The sequence below is a fragment of the Peromyscus eremicus genome, chromosome 5 (genome assembly GCF_949786415.1).
Source record: "Peromyscus eremicus chromosome 5, PerEre_H2_v1, whole genome shotgun sequence".
Lineage (NCBI taxonomy): Eukaryota > Metazoa > Chordata > Mammalia > Rodentia > Cricetidae > Peromyscus > Peromyscus eremicus.
In genome coordinates, this window is record NC_081420.1 from 38,494,905 (window position 1) to 38,510,398 (window position 15,494).

General features: G+C 46.3%; 1 protein-coding gene across 2 annotated transcripts in view; it reads left to right on the forward strand.

Annotated features, from left to right (window-relative positions):
• The window catches only part of Carmil1 (capping protein regulator and myosin 1 linker 1), a 294,654-nt gene that overhangs the window by 24,510 nt on the left and 254,650 nt on the right, over positions 1–15,494 (forward strand). The window lies entirely within an intron of this gene.

Below are 15,494 nucleotides of genomic sequence, written 5' to 3' on the forward strand. Positions count from 1 at the left end.
CCCCGTGTGTTTCACACTCCAGTGGGTGTCTCAGTGGGCGTCCACCTTGCAGTCCTCAGCACCTCTACCACCCCTGTGCAGCACTGGTTCTACACTTCCTGAAGCCCTACTTCCCGTTTCACAAGAACCTCAGAAAAGCTGGCGGGCAGGCTACGGCTCGGGTATTTTATCCTCTACACAAACAAGCAGTGTGTTTATGAGAATTTGGGCTGCTGTCATATCTGTCTGTGACATTTTATAAATTAGCTAGCTGGAAAAAAAATATGTGAAGAAGGCCCATTCATTCATTCCATTCTTTTTTTTTTTTTTTTTTTTTTGGTTTTTCGAGACAGGGTTTCTCTGTGTAGCTTTGCGCCTTTCCTGGGACTCACTTGGTAGCCCAGGCTGGCCTCGAACTCACAGAAATCCGCCTGCCTCTGCCTCCCGAGTGCTGGGATTAAAGGTGTGCGCCATCACCGCCTGGCCTCATTCATTCCATTCTTTAGGAAGATTACTGAAGTGTTTCATTCAAAATTATTGTGGCGGGAATGATGGTACATGCCTGTTGCCCTAGAATTGGTGGAGACAAGATCAGAAGTTCACGGCTAGCATTGGCTACTAAGCAGGTTTAAGGCTGGCCAGCCTGAATTAACTGAGGCCATGTATATATTATATTTTTTATTATTATTGAGTACTTCATGAAAAGGAGCTGTGTGCTGTGCCATAAAGGAGGAAGAGCACTGATAAGATAAAAAGGGAGATTATGGAATCTACTTTTAAAAAGGAACTACTTGTTTTAAATAGGATAAGTAATGAACAAGGACTTGAAACAAGCCCTGCACTTTCTCATTATGCAGTGACTGGACAAATGATACAGGACTTGACAATTAATCCAAAAATTTTCTTTTCAGGATTCCCTAAAGATGTCTTCGCCCCTAGAAAGCAGGAAGTAATTTTAAGAAAACAACGCCCACATTCCCAAGAGGTGGGATGGGAGGTTTTTGGTTGTTTTATGAGTTATGGATATTGTCATTCTTTATGATGGTTGGTTACAAGTTGTTAATTGTTAATGGTCAGGAGAAAAGCTGATCATGGAGATTAGATTCAGAGGTTTGTTTGAAAAAAAAAGGAAAAATAAAGAAGAGAATATAGATATGAGGTAGATCACTGAATCTACCCTGAGAAAAAAGATATAGGATAAATGGATAGATCATTGAATTTACTCTAAAAAAAAATGGGGAAGATATAAAAATGACAAAAGGTAGATTATTGAAACTTTTATGAAAAGAAAAAAGAGAGAATATGGATATGATAAGATAAAAAGGGAGATTATGGAATCTACTTTTAAAAAGGAACTACTTGTTTTAAATAGGATAAGTAATGAATTTTTTTTTTGTCTGAGTTTATCAAATGTTACTGGACTGGACATTGTTATATATTAATAGAGTTTTTTGTCTGAATCTGTCAAATGTTAATGGATTAGACATTGTTAATATAATTCTTGACTGTATATATTGTATATACTTATTGGATAGTTTTTCTTGTATTAGTTATAAGCTTTTTTAATGTTAGACAAAATAAGGGGAAATGTGGTGGTATTGTGTTCCCCAAAATATTGTGCACCCTAAAAAACTTATCTGGGGTCAGAGACAGAACAGCCACTAGATACAAAGGCTAGAAAATGGTGGCACTCACACCTTTAATCCTAGCATTCCAGAGGTAGAAATCCCTCTGGATCTCTGTGAGTTCAAGGCCACATTGGAAACAGCCAGGCATGGTGACACATGCCTTTAATCCCAAGAAGTGAGCCTTTAATCCCAGGGAGTGATGGCAAAAACAGAAAGATATATAAGGCGTTGGAGACCAGAAACTAGAAGCATTTGGCTGGTTAAGCCTTTAGGCTTTGGAGCAGCACAGTTCAGCTGAGAGGCTTCCAGTCTAAGGACACAGGATCAGCTGAGGAACTGGCGAGGTGATGTAGCTGTGGCTTGTTCTGCGTCTCTGATCTTCCAGCATTCACCCCAATAACTGGCCTCAGATTTGTTTTTATTCGTATGTACCTTTAAGATTCATGCTACAGAACACAGTGTCTTGGGAATCGCTGGCCATAGATCAAAAAATGAAGTCCCTTTCCCAGGGACTGTCTTCGTGGGCTATCAGGTAAGATAGTAGCCTGCATGTTGTAACTGTTAAAAGATACTTTAAACAATCCTGCTTAAAAAGCATTGAGAAATAGGGCTGAGAGAGGTTCTGAAAATAATTTCATCGTGCCTGTGACGCCCTGGCTGTCCTGAAACTCACGCTGTAGACCATGTTGGCCTCGAACTCAGAGATCCTCCCCCGTCTGCTTCTCAAGCGCTGGGGTTAAAGGTGTGCGTTACAACTGCCCAGCATCTGTGGTCTTGAAAGGGGGTCATGGGCGGAGGGTGTGGACGGAAAGGTTATAGTGAAGAAGTACCTTTCAGCGGTCCAAGTCATCTGTCCAGTAATAGGATGCTGACGCCAGGGGAGGGAGACTGAGCTCCCGGCAGCTGGGCAGGTTCACATGGAGGCTGTTTGTCCTGAAGATTGTTTGGCCTTCTCAGTGGATGCCCTTAGGGCATTCAGGTGTGAAATACTTTTGGGATTCACAATTTTCACTGCTCATGTGTCAAAGCACATGGTAAGTGTCACAATTTGACCATTAAAAACTTCAAACTAGGGCTGGAGAGATGGCTTAGAGGTTAAGAACACTTACTCTCTTTGCAAGAGGATCTGGATTCAGTTCTCAGCATCCACATCAAGTGGCGCACAACCACCTGTCATTCCAGTTCTGGGGATCTGATGCCCTCTCGCCTCCACAGATATCTGCATGCACACAGTGCACATATTCTCCTGGAGGCACATGCACATGCATATAAATAAAAACAGCAAAGATATTAAAACGGTCCCTTAAAACTTCCCTTAGTGATGTCTGACGAAGCAGACACTTAGCACAGTGCAGTCTCTCACTGGCCCCTCCTTTGGCTCCCTGCTGCTTGTGGCTGAGCGTGATCACTTTGACACTGAACAGAACGAGGAAGTCTGCTCATGGCTCTTCTGCTGGGTTTGCTGCATTTCACTCTGGTAGGGTTGAGAGAAAACATCTTGGACAAATTAAGCAGCGTTTGCCTTTTGCTTTTCTTCTCATTTTTTAAAAGACAGGGTCTCTCGTAGTCCAGGCCAGCTGGCCTCAAACTCACTAAGTGGCTGAGGATGACCTTGGATTTTCTGATCCAGTGTTCACCTCCTGAGTGCTGGGATTATAGGAGTGTGCTGCCACACCTGGCTTCTCTCGTGCTGTGGATGGAATTCAGGGCTTCATCTAGACAAGCACTATAACACCCTAGCCATAGCCCCAGCCTTTGATTTTACCCTTCTGGATCTTACATGAGAAGAACTCTCTCCCTGCTCTTTGGATGGCAGAAAACTGTGGCTGTTGTGTGTGTCTCTTCAAGGAAGGATACAAAGACATTTAAAATGACATGTGGCTTCAAGAGTTTGAGAGTAGGGTGCAGGAGGGTTAAGGCTAACAGTTTTGAAAATGTTTTCTTTTAGGCTGCAATTTTGGTCAGCAGTGTTGCCGTGGGAAAGACTCCTTCTAGGGATGTTTTGAAGTTCAGAAGAAGTAGAGCCCTTGGGATGTCAGGAGAACAGGTTGAAAAGCTGATGCAATGGCTATGTTAGTTATTTTTTTTCATTGCTATGATGAAATAACGGACAGAAGCAACTTAGGGAGGAAAAGATTTGTTTTGGCCCCTGTCTCCAGAAGATATAGTCCATTGCAGCGGGAAAGCGTGGCCCTGGTCTGCAGGGGGGAGGGGGAAGCATGGCCCAGGTCTGCAGAGGGTGGAGGGGGGAAGCATGGCCCAGGTCTGCAGAGGGGAAAGCATGGTCCAGGTCTGCAGGGGGCGGAGGGAGCATGGCCTAGGTCTGCAGGGGGCGGAGGGAGCATGGCCCAGGTCTGCAGGGGGGAGGGGAAAGCATGGCCCAGGTCTGCAGGGCGGGGGGAGCATGGCCCAGGTCTGCAGAGGGGAAAGTATGGTCCAGGTCTGCAGGGGGCGGGGGGGGGGGGGAGCATGGCCCAGGTCTGCAGGGGGTGGGGGGAGCATGGCCCAGGTCTGCAGAGGGCGGGGCGGGGGGGGGGGGGGCCCCGCGCATGGCCCAGGTCTGCAGGGGGCAGGGGGAGCATGGCCCAGGTCTGCAGGGGGAAAGCATGGCCCAGGTCTGTGAGGCATCCAACTGGGTTGCCTGCAGTCAGTGAGCAGAGAAAGGAGAATGCTGGTGCTGAGCTGGCTTTCCCCTTTCCCTTTTTATTCAGACCAGGACCTTGACCTTCCCTAGCTGCTGACATTGTGCCACCTACCTTCAAGTGGGCCTTATACACACACACACACACACACACACACACACACACACACACACACCCCTAAAGTGAGGCATGGTAGCACATGTTCTATATACTGGGGAGGCTAAAGGACTAAGTTCTAGGCTAGTCTGGGCTATGTAGTGAAATTTTGTCTAAAAAAAAAATCCATATGGGACGTTCCCTCAACAAACATAACATCTTCCCAAACCATTACAGTGAATCCATGTAGTACTATGCCGAGTAGATTGTTCAGTGGCCCTGGGTGAGTTTATCATTTCTGCGGCGTCCCCTCCGCACCTGTTCCCCATGCTGGCTCCTGGCCTCTGTGACTTACCCTCCTATCTTGGTCTCTAAAGTGCATTCATTCTGAACACTTGTAGAAGTGGAATCCTATGACATTTGACCTTTTGTGTCTGGCATATTTTATCTAGCATAGTACTTTCCTTTATCTTTCATTTTCTTTGTTTACTGAGAGACGGTCTTGCTATGTAGTTCAGTCTGACCAAGAATTTGTGGTGATCCTCCTGCCTCTGCATGCCTCCACACATGGTTGTTGTATGTTTTCAAGCATGTATCAGAAATCCACTCTTTTTTTTTTTTTTTTTTTTTTTTTTTGGTTTTTCGAGTCAGGGTTTCTCTGTGTAGCTTTGCGCCTTTTCTGCAACTCGCTTTGGAGACCAGGCTGGCCTCGAACTCGCCTGCCTCTGCTGGGATTAAATGCGTGCGCCACCACCGCCCGGCAGAAATCCACTCTTTTTAAAGGCTGAATAATATTCTGATTATGTATGCATGTTTCCCCCTTTAATTTTTATTTTATTATTGGGTGTGTGTGTGTGTATGATATGTGTGTGTGTGTGGGGGGGGTACCTGCATGTAGGTGTGCATGTGTCACAGGGTGATCGTGGAGGTCAGAGCGCAACTTCCCAGGAGTTACTGCTCTCCTTTTACCTATTGAGTTCTGGGGCTTGTTTGGCAAACACTTTTACCATGGAATCTTCTTGGTTCCACGGAACCGTCTGTATGTTTTTTGTTTGTTGTTCGTTCATTCTTTGGACACGAACAGCTTCTTCCTGTTGGCAGTGTGGACAGTGCTGGGAGCTGCCTCAGTCTGTGGGGTCACTGCTCTGTGCTCTGTTCCCATGTGCTGAGGAGCTGCTGTATCATTCAGGAACAGCAGGGGTCCTGCTAGAGAATCCGTCAGGCTGTGTCCTGCCCCGCTCATCTTTAGAACTGAGCAACAGTAACCAGGCTTGTGAGAAATGTCCTCATATTTATCAGCCGCTTGGCATTTTCAACTAGGGACAAGAACAGAGTGTCCTTTGGTCATGTGGTTTCTTAATCACATCATGGAATTTTCTGTTTGTTCCTTGCTTGTCAGTGTTTGGGTACCTGCGAGTTCCCTCCCTTCTTTCTCCTCATTTGCACTCTCCCATCTTCAGTCACTTCTTTGTACCCCCCCCCCCCCCCCCCGTAGCAGTTGAGATACTGATTAGATGTACATACAGCATTACTCTAAACCGTAGAGACAGATCTGCTTACCATGCATTGCTTTCGTTTTGCTACGTTTAAGATCTGATGTCATCTCTTAATTTGTTTTGGCTACAGAAGAGGAAGTATTCCTGCTATTGAAAACAAACATTAAGAATATAGTCAACAGAGAGAAGTATTTAGACAGCAGGGGCCAGCTTCCACACGGAGTCTAAATAGTGTGGGAAGAGGATTCTATTGTTAGCTATCTCTGCGCTCCTTGTCCTCGTTTTTGTTTATATACTGTCTTTCCTGTGGTTCCCTGGTAGCATAGAAATCTGCAGTTTTTTCTTTGCATCTTAAGTTTTTTAATTAGATATATCCATTTTGTTTTATGTGTGAATGCTTTTCCTGCATGTATGTATGTGTGTTCATGCTTGGTGCCTGAGGAAGCCGGAAGAAGGCATTGGATCCTCTGGAGGTAGAGCTGGTTGTGAGAGTCCATGTGGATGCTGAGAATTGAACTTGGGTCTTCTGTAAGAGCAACAAGTGCTTTTAACCGCTGAGCTATCTTTCTAGCCACCCCAGCACCTCCCTTTTTTTTTTTTCCAGACAGAATCTCACTGTGATGTCCATTTGGCATGGAACTTATAGTAATCCTCCTGCCTCTGCTTCCTCAGTATTGGAATTACCTGGCTTAAATTTTTAAACTATTTTTTTGAGAGATGAGGGGGTGAGTGAAAGATGGATTATAGTACTTGCTGATTTTGTTTTTATTGCACACTGAGGATTTTCACAGCTTGAGTCAGAATGCTGTCCACTCTTTAGCCAGGCATGGTGACCCAAGCCTGTAATCTCAACAATTGGTGGCAGAGGCCAGGAGATTAGGAATTAAAAGCTAGTCTGGGCTACACAGTACCTACCTCACAGAAGGAAAATAAGTGTATGTGTGTCCACTTATTCCCCAAAAACATACCTTGCAGGTGACCGTGGGTGTTGGCTTTCAAACACACAACGATAAGACTTTAAATGGGTAGTCACCAGTTACGCTCTGGCTAAAACGACCACATTAAGCTATTTCACATTGCCATAAAATTTACTCTTTTTTAACAAAGGTATCAGTGATCACTTTTGGATTCCTCTGTTTCCCCAAGGACACATGAGTCTGTATTTCTTATCTCTTTTGGTGGCTAACTGTTGGTCATAGCTGAGCTGCAACTGTTTTTGTAGGAATTAGGCTTAAATTTGCACTTGGCATGAGGCCAGTGCTTTCTCTGTTCTTCTTGATGGGCCTAGAAAGTTCTCATTAGCTGACTGTTGTACAAAGTTCTACAGGACAGCATTGCATAGCTCTCCCCTCCAAAGCGGAGCAGGTGGCAAAACAATATTTTTGTCTCTTTTTTTTTTTTTTGTTCAGGGTTTCTCTTTGTAGTGTTGGCTGTCCTGGAACTCACTTTATAGACACAGGCTGGCCTTGAACTCAGAGATCCACCTGCCTTTGCCTCCCAGTTGCTGGGATAAAAGGCATTCGCCACCATGCCATGCTTATTTTTGTCTCTTGAAGAAAAAAAATAATCCAGGGCTAGGGAGATGGCAAGTGGGCAAAGGACTTTCTGTGCAGACTTGAAGACCAGAGGCCAGATCCCCAGCACTCACACAGATTCCAGGTGGGGTAATGGCCTGCCTGTAATCCCAGTGCTTCTGAGGTGAGACTGGGAACCCCCACTGACCGGCCCCAGCAGACCAGAGGTCAGATCCCCGGCACTCACACAGATTCCAGGTAGGGCAGTGGCCTCCCTGTAATCCCAGTGCTTGTGAGGTGAGACTGGGAAGGAACTCCCACTGACCAGCCCCAGCGGCTGAGTTGATGCAGTCTGGATTCTAATAGAGACCCTGTCTTAATGAAGAAGGGTGGAGAGGGGTTAACAGCCAGGGCTTGACAGAAACCCTGTCCTAACCCCCGCCCACCCCCCATGGCATCAACCTTTAGCCTCCATGTGCACACACACATGACTGCATCTTCACATACACATGTACCTCCGCACATGCAAGCACAGTGACATACACACTCAAACCACACACACATGCAAAGAAAAAAAATCGTTGAGACTCTTCAAGGGTGAGGGACTGGAGGCTATGGTATGGGCGTCAGTTAGTGAAAGCAAAGTTCATTTTCCTTCCTCAGGTGTTTACCTGGAGTCTCCTCAGGTGGAAGCTTCCTCAGGGTCAGGAGTCTCAGCCGGTACTGCAGTCACCATTATTATTGTTATTAGCCTGTGTATGTGTCCACCTCCGAATGTCTCTAAGTGGATACTGTGTACACAGTATGGAGGCAAGAGGTCAGGATCAAGCATCATTCCTAAGTAATTATCCACCTTATTTTTCCGATTTTTCTGTTCCTTGTCAGTTTCATACATGACTACAGGAATTTTAGTTTGTTGCACCCCCCCCCCCCATTCCCGTCTCTCCTCCTTACTCTGGAACCCTTCTTATCCGTAGGTCTTCCTCCTACTTTTGTGTCTCTTTTATGTGTAGCTCACTGAACAAAAGTTTCTTGCTGGAACCAGGGCTCACAGATTTAGCTCGTCTTCAAAAACACTCTTCAGCTAGGCTAGGCTGGCCAGTAAGCTCTAGGAATCCTCCTGTCTCTGCCTTCCCAGTGCCCAGCTGTAGCCACCTGTTGATGTGGGTGCTGGGGATTGAACCCAGGCCCTCAGGCTTGCATGGCCAGAGCACTTTATTGACTGAACTGTCTCCTTGGCTCCTGTTACTATTACTGTTTGTTTTGTTAGTTTTTAGAGACAGGGTTTCTCTGTGTAATAGGCCTGGCTGTTCTGGAACTCACTTTGTGGACCAGGGTGGCTTTGAACTCAGAGATCGGTCTGCCTCTGCCTCTGAGTGCTGGGACTAAAGCCATTCACTACCATTCCTGGCTATTTTTTTTTTTTTTTTGAAACAGGATCATGTGTATCAGAGCTTGGCCTGAACTTGCTATGTAGCAGTGGAGGGCAGCCCTAAATTCCTGATTTCACATCCTGAGTGGGCTTGCAGGTATGGTGAGGCATACTTGGCTATAGGCATGCATGAAAATGTCAGGATGACATTCCTAGATGGAGTCAGGGAAGGACGAGGGGACTTGTGATCTCAGAGGGCTGAAGACTGTGCTGATGAAAAGCTGCCTCTAGAGCAGTGATTCTCCACCTTCCTAATGCTGTGACCATTTAAAACAGTTCCTCATGTTGTGCTGACCCCCAACCATAACGTTATTTTCATTGCTATTTCATAACTGTAATTCGCTACTGTTATGTATTGTAATATAAGTATCTGTGTTTTCTGATGGTCTTAGGCAACCCCTATGAAATCAGCATTTGACACCTACTGCCCCCAAGGGTTCTTGACCCACACAGATTGAGAACCGCTATAGTTTTTTTTTTAAACTCTTTACTCTTTGGGGGGCCCACCACCCACCTTCCAAATAATCACATGGAGACTTATTATTTATTACTTATATATTTATTACTTATTATTTATATTACTTATAAATGCCCAGACTTAGCTTAGTTTATTTCTAGCTAGCTTTTCTTAAATTATCCTGTCTACCTTTTGCCTCTGGACTTTTATCTTTCTCTATTTCTGTGTATCTTTTCTTTCCTTCTTATTCTGTGTCTGACTGCGTGGTTGGGTGGCTGGTCCCTGGCATCCTCTCTTCTCCTCCTCCTCTTGATCCTTCCTCTTCTCTTTTTCTCTTCCTATTTATTCTCTCTGCCTGCCAGCCCTGCCTATCCTTTCTCCCGCTATGGGCCGTTCAGCTCTTTATTAGACCAATCAGGTGTCTTAGACAGGCAAAGTAACACAGCTTCACAGAGTTAAACAAATGCAACATAAAAGAATGCAACATATCTTTGCATCATTCAATAAATATTCAGCAGCATAAACAGATGTAACACATCTTCAACTAATATTCCACAAGAAACTGCTGCTCTAGAGGATTGCAGAAGATACTGTCTTCCTCCCTCATCTGCTTTCTGGTCTCAGGTTCTATCGTAGGTGGCCCTGGCTTGGTGGCAAAATCATGGAATTGCTGGGGTCAGAGTCTGTGCTCTGGTGGCCCTAACATCCTAGGCTGAGCTACAGTCCTCAATGACCAAATAAACAAGACAATTAGGAGTGAAAGGAAGAGAAAGAGTCATTTGATGGGCTACACTAGGAAGAAGACGTGGTCCAGTGACCCCTCCCAAGGACTTCCATCTTCAGGGGGTCCTGATTCGGGCTGTAGACTCAGATGGAGGGCAAGAGGCATGCGCAGCTAGACTGTCAGGTCGAGGCCTGGCCCTGCCCACCATGGACCCCATCATTGTTTCACCTCTAGCTCTTCTGCAAGGTGGTCTAACAAGTGCTCAGAACTGCTTGAGAGCTCTTCCTGGGAGACAAGCTCTTCCCCTTGTTGGCTCCAGGCTTCATTCCTCCTCCCAGAATTCCTGGGGAAATTCCAATTTCTCGGGTTCCATTGTTTGATAGCCAACTGATAACCCAAAGGGAGGGGCAAAAAAGTCCCTTTAAATATTGTCTCCATTTCTGCCTGGATGGTCACGCAAAGGAAAGCCACAAGGGAGGGGAAGATATTGAACATTTAAGCAGGTTTTTAGTTACTGAATAAATTCTAAATTACATCCTTTTTTTTTTTTTTGTTTTTGTTTTTGTTTTGTTGTTTTGTTTTGTTTTGAGCCAGGGTCTTGTTAAGTAGACCAGGTTGGCCTCAAACTTGTGGCAATCCTTCTGCTTCAGCCTCTGGAGTGCTTGGAATTACAGATGTATGCCACTACATCTGGCTCAAATGCTTTCAGAAAAAGGTATCTGGTCAGGTGAGGGTCAGCTCCTTGCTTTGTTCTGTCCTGTCTGCACCTGTGAGCTCCACGCCCAGTTGGGGCTTTCTGCAGTGTCTTTAGCAGAGGCTGGGCTGTTTGTAATGAAGAACTGAAATCCTATGTTAGCCCAAGATCACGGGTCCCCCAAACCCAGACCAGGAGCTGTCCAGAGGTTCAGATGTTGAGGGCGGTTCTGAATTTTAAGCAGTCTTCCTTTCCCTTTTCTTCCTTTTAGGAAAAGGGCCAGCAGCGTTGCAAAACATAAGCCATCAATTATGCAGGCAGGCTGAGTTCTGTGAATGTGAGCAAGCAAGATTTCCGGAGGGCCGACACCCACGATAAACCAGGGATTTGACTGTTGATTCTCAACATGGTTTGGTTTGTTTTTATTCACATGCGTGGCGGGTCTCTAAAATGGAGGCCACTTGTAGGGTGTCTCACTCTGTAGCCCAGCTGAGCTCACATTTGCTACAATCCTCCTGCCTCAGCTCTCCCACATTGCTGAGACTACAGGCCAGGTGTGCACCATCATACCTTCCTTTGGAGACGTTACAGCTTATTTATTTGCATTTTTGTCACCCTGTCTAAGGATGGCTTTAGAGTTGCCCGTCCTGCCCCCCCTTCAAGTGACTTGTGTCTCTTTTTCACTAAGAAGGTTGGAGCCAGGGTCACATTGCCAGGCTGTAAGTTGTACATTGCTTGAGGAGACAGCTGGCCCCGCTCTCTAGTGTCCCACCTCAGCTCTGCCACTGCTTGAAATTTCCTTCGCATGACTCAGTTAAAAAAAAAAAAGAAAGAAAGAAACAGAAAAAGCTAGGGATCAGAGCGAGCCAGTGAGTGGGAGGAGAAGGCAGCGCGCTTCCCGTTCTGGGCTGCAAGGGCCTTTGTGCAGGCTTTAGGGAACTGGCCAGTCTCTAGCCTGTGCTGAACGGAGGGAACCTCTCCCCCCTTCTTCACCTTGGAGGAACTCAGATGCTGGCGGCGGACCTCCTGCAATTTTAGTTAGGAATATAAACCAAATAGAACAGAATTTATTTCTGTTTCATAATATCTTTAGGAGGGTGGGGATGGTTGAGAGAAAATCAACCAATAGATACTTGCATGAAGGCAGACTTCCAGTTACCCATGGACTGGTTAGTTTTATGCCAACTTGACACAAATTAGTCATCAGAGAGGAGAGAGCCGTGATTGAGAAAATGCCTTGTGGGAGCCCACTCCCACCTTTTGAAGGGTTCTTAGGTAGAGGAGAGAGGAATTAAGAAAGGATAGAAAGAGAGACTTCGCCGAGAAGACAGACAGAAACACAGGATAGCTTCGGGAGGGCCTGGGTCAATAGCCACCAGCTTTGTCCTCTGTTGCAAGGGCTTTTTATAACTTGCCAGGGGGAGAGGCAAAAGATCTCCCCCTTGCTAGATCAAAGCACACCACACAGCCAAGTGTAGACCTTCCAAACATCTGGCAAACACGTTCCTGGCCAAATCATCTCCTTATGCAGCCCTGCTAGGTAAAGCAAGCTCAGATTCTCTGACCCTGAGTAATTCCTCACTAGGAAGCCTCTGTGGGCTCCCACAGTGACTCTATAAGATCAGGCTGTAGACAAACCTGTAGGGCATTTTCTTAATGAATGATTTACAGGGGAAGGCCCAACACATTGTGGGCAGTGCCATCCCTGGGCTGGTTGGTGGTCCTGGCTTCTATAAGAAAGCAGGCTGAACACCATGGGGAGCAACCCAGTAAGCAGCACTCCTCTATGGCCTCCGCAGCAGCTCCTGCCCCCAGGTTCCTGCCCTGTTTGAGTTCCTGTCCTGACTTTCTTTGATGATAAACAGTGACATGGAAGTGTAAGCCAAATAAACCCTTTCCTTCCCAAGTAGCGTTTGGTCATGGTGTTTCACCACAGCAATAATAACCCTAAGTCAACCCAGAAAGAGGGAAGGGCCCTCTCTGGTCTTTTTGGCCCTTCCCATCCTGTGCCCAGCCTGCCTAGGGTTAGCTCCCTAGCAGGGTTCAAAGGAATCCTGGCTCCTGCCCATTGGCTCGTTGTCCTCATGGTTTGTTCCCTGTTCGGGATGTTTCTCTTATTATTGCTTGGGTTTTTTGAGACATGGTCTCATGTAGCCCAGATTGGCCTTGAACTCACTGTGTGGCCAGGCTGACTAGCATCCCATCCCACATCTTTTCACACCCTGTGTCTTTGGCTTTATAGATCCAGATGCACACTGGTACAAAAAATAAAAAGAAAAGCAAGCCTATCACGGTGGCACAGACCTGTGATCCCAGCACTTGGGTGGTGGAGGCAGAAACATCAGGAGTTCAAGGTCAGCTACAGAATGAAACCCTGTCTCAAACACCAAACCCAACCAAACCTCTACCATTGCCCTTCCCAAGGTGGCTGTGGCTTCAGCTGATATGCTGTAGACAAGTGCCCCAACTCACTTCTGATTTTAGAATGCTTTGACATTTTTAAGGGTTAAAAAAAAAATTAAGAGCTAGATACATGAGCACTGCATCTAAATCACTCCTGCTTTCCCAACTCCTCCTGCATCTCCCTTACTCCCACTCCCACTCACAATCTCTTGTTTATTGTGAAATATTGCACATGCATGTATATATAACCTGCTGAGTCCATTTAGTATTGCTTGCATGCACATGTGTGCAGGGCTGACCACTTGGGGTTGGATGGCCTCTGAGGGGTGCTTCTCCCCAGAGGAAACTGATTGTCCTTCTCTGGGAGCCGCTGGTCACCTGAACCTCTTCAACTGTGAGTGGAAGCTTGTGGAATCTCTCTGTCATGCTGGTGTGTCATTACACGTCCATATTGTTGAGATTTTACTGGTGTTTTCCCTGTCGTGTCTAGAGGACACTATCTAATCTAGTAGCAGATGTCCTGGTCTTCTGGCTTTCATAATCTCTCGTTCCCTCTCCCACAGCTTTCCCTGAGCCTGTGCGTAGGAGTTGTATTGCAAATGTATCATGTGGGGTGGGCACTCCATGATCTCTGTCCTCTGCATTTGACCACTTTGCATCCTGTAATGGTCTCCATCCATTCCACAAAAAAGCTTCTTTGATGAGGGGTAAGAGTGACTTTTTTTTTTTTTTTTTTTTTTAAGACAGGGTTTCTCCGTGTAGTTTTGGTGCCTGTCCTGGAGCTCACTCTCTAGACCAGGCTGGCCTTGAACTCACAGAGGTCCGCCTGGCTCTGCCTCCCGAGTGCTGGGATTAAAAGGCATGCGGCACCGCCGCCCAGCAAGAGTGATGTTTATCTGTGGGCATAAGGATAAATATTTAGAATACAATTAGAAATTATACTGGTTTAGGAAAGTGGCAGTAGTAGGCTGTTTTGAGGATCTGTGTTCTCTCCGACCATGGGTGGTTGGCTAGGTTTACAGTACCATGCATGAATTCCCTATTGTTGAGTGGGCCTGAAGTCCAACAGTGCCACTAGTTCACCATTGTGGAAATCTTGCTGGGCCAGCCAGTTCATTGTTATGGTTCCTAGTGGTTTACAGCTGGGTAGGACAACAGGTTGCTCCTCTCTCTCTCTCTCTCTCTCTCTCTCTCTCTCTCTCTCTCTCTCTCTCTGTCTCTCTGTCTCTGTCTCTGTCTCTCTGTCTCTCTCTCTCTCTCTCTCTGGGCAGCTTGTATAACACCTTCCCATAGATAATACTGTGAGAGCTAGTCATCGGGGAGGAGGCTTCCAGGGCAGTTCCCACTCAGTTCGCCGAGTCTTGTGTTTAAGTTTGTGATGTTTTAAGCAATAGGGATTTTTTTTTTAATTAAAAAAAAAAAAAAAAGAATGTTAAGCTAGGTGGTGGTGGCACATGCCTTTAATTCCAGCACTTGGGTGGCAGAGGCAGGTGGATCTCTGAGTTCGAGGCCAGCCTGGTCTAGAGAGTGAGTTCCAGGACAGCCAGGGATACACAGAGAGTCCCTGTCTCAACTCTCCCCTGCTCCCAATGAATGTTATTATAGCTATCATTATTTTTAAAATGTCTTGTCTTATTTTCTTACTGGTCCTTTGAGAATTTGATACAATGTGTTCTGATCATATTTACTTTGATGCACCCCTGCTTCCCTTCCCCACTGTCTGTCATCACTGTCATTTTCTCCCCCAGATGCACCCCTGCTTCCCTCCCCAGCTGTCTTAGTCACTGTCATTTTCTCCCCCAGATGCACCCCTGCTTCCCTTCCCCGCTGTCTGTTGTCACTGTCATTTTCTCCCCCAGATGCACCCCTGCTTCCCTTCCCCGCTGTCTGTTGTCACTGTCATTTTCTCCCCCAGATGCACCCCTGCTTCCCTTCCCCACTGTCTGTCATCACTGTCATTTTCTCCCCCAGATGCACCCCTGCTTCCCTTCCCCCTAACTGCCTGTCTGTCGTCACTGTCATTTTCTCCGATCTGTGCTGTCCGTGTGTTCTTGGAGGAATGGGCTTCCACTGGAGTGTGGTCCACTTACCAAGAGGCTGCACTCCCTTGGAAAGCTGACTTTTCCTCTCCTCAGCACTGTCCCTGAGTTTGTATGTGCAGCTGCCCTGCTGAGTTCTGCGAACATTGTTTCCCTGTATTCATCTACCACCTCTGCCTTACAGTCTTTCTGCCTCCTCTTCCAGAATGATCCCTTGAGACGGCTGATCCCATCACCACCACAAGCTGATGCACGCGTCACTTTACACAGTTCAGGACCTAATTCCAGGTTGTGCCAAGTTGACAGTTAAAGCCAATCATTGCAGGGCTTTATTTTATGTTATTACTTTACTTTATGACAGAGGCTCAGTGTATAGTCCAGGCTGCTCTC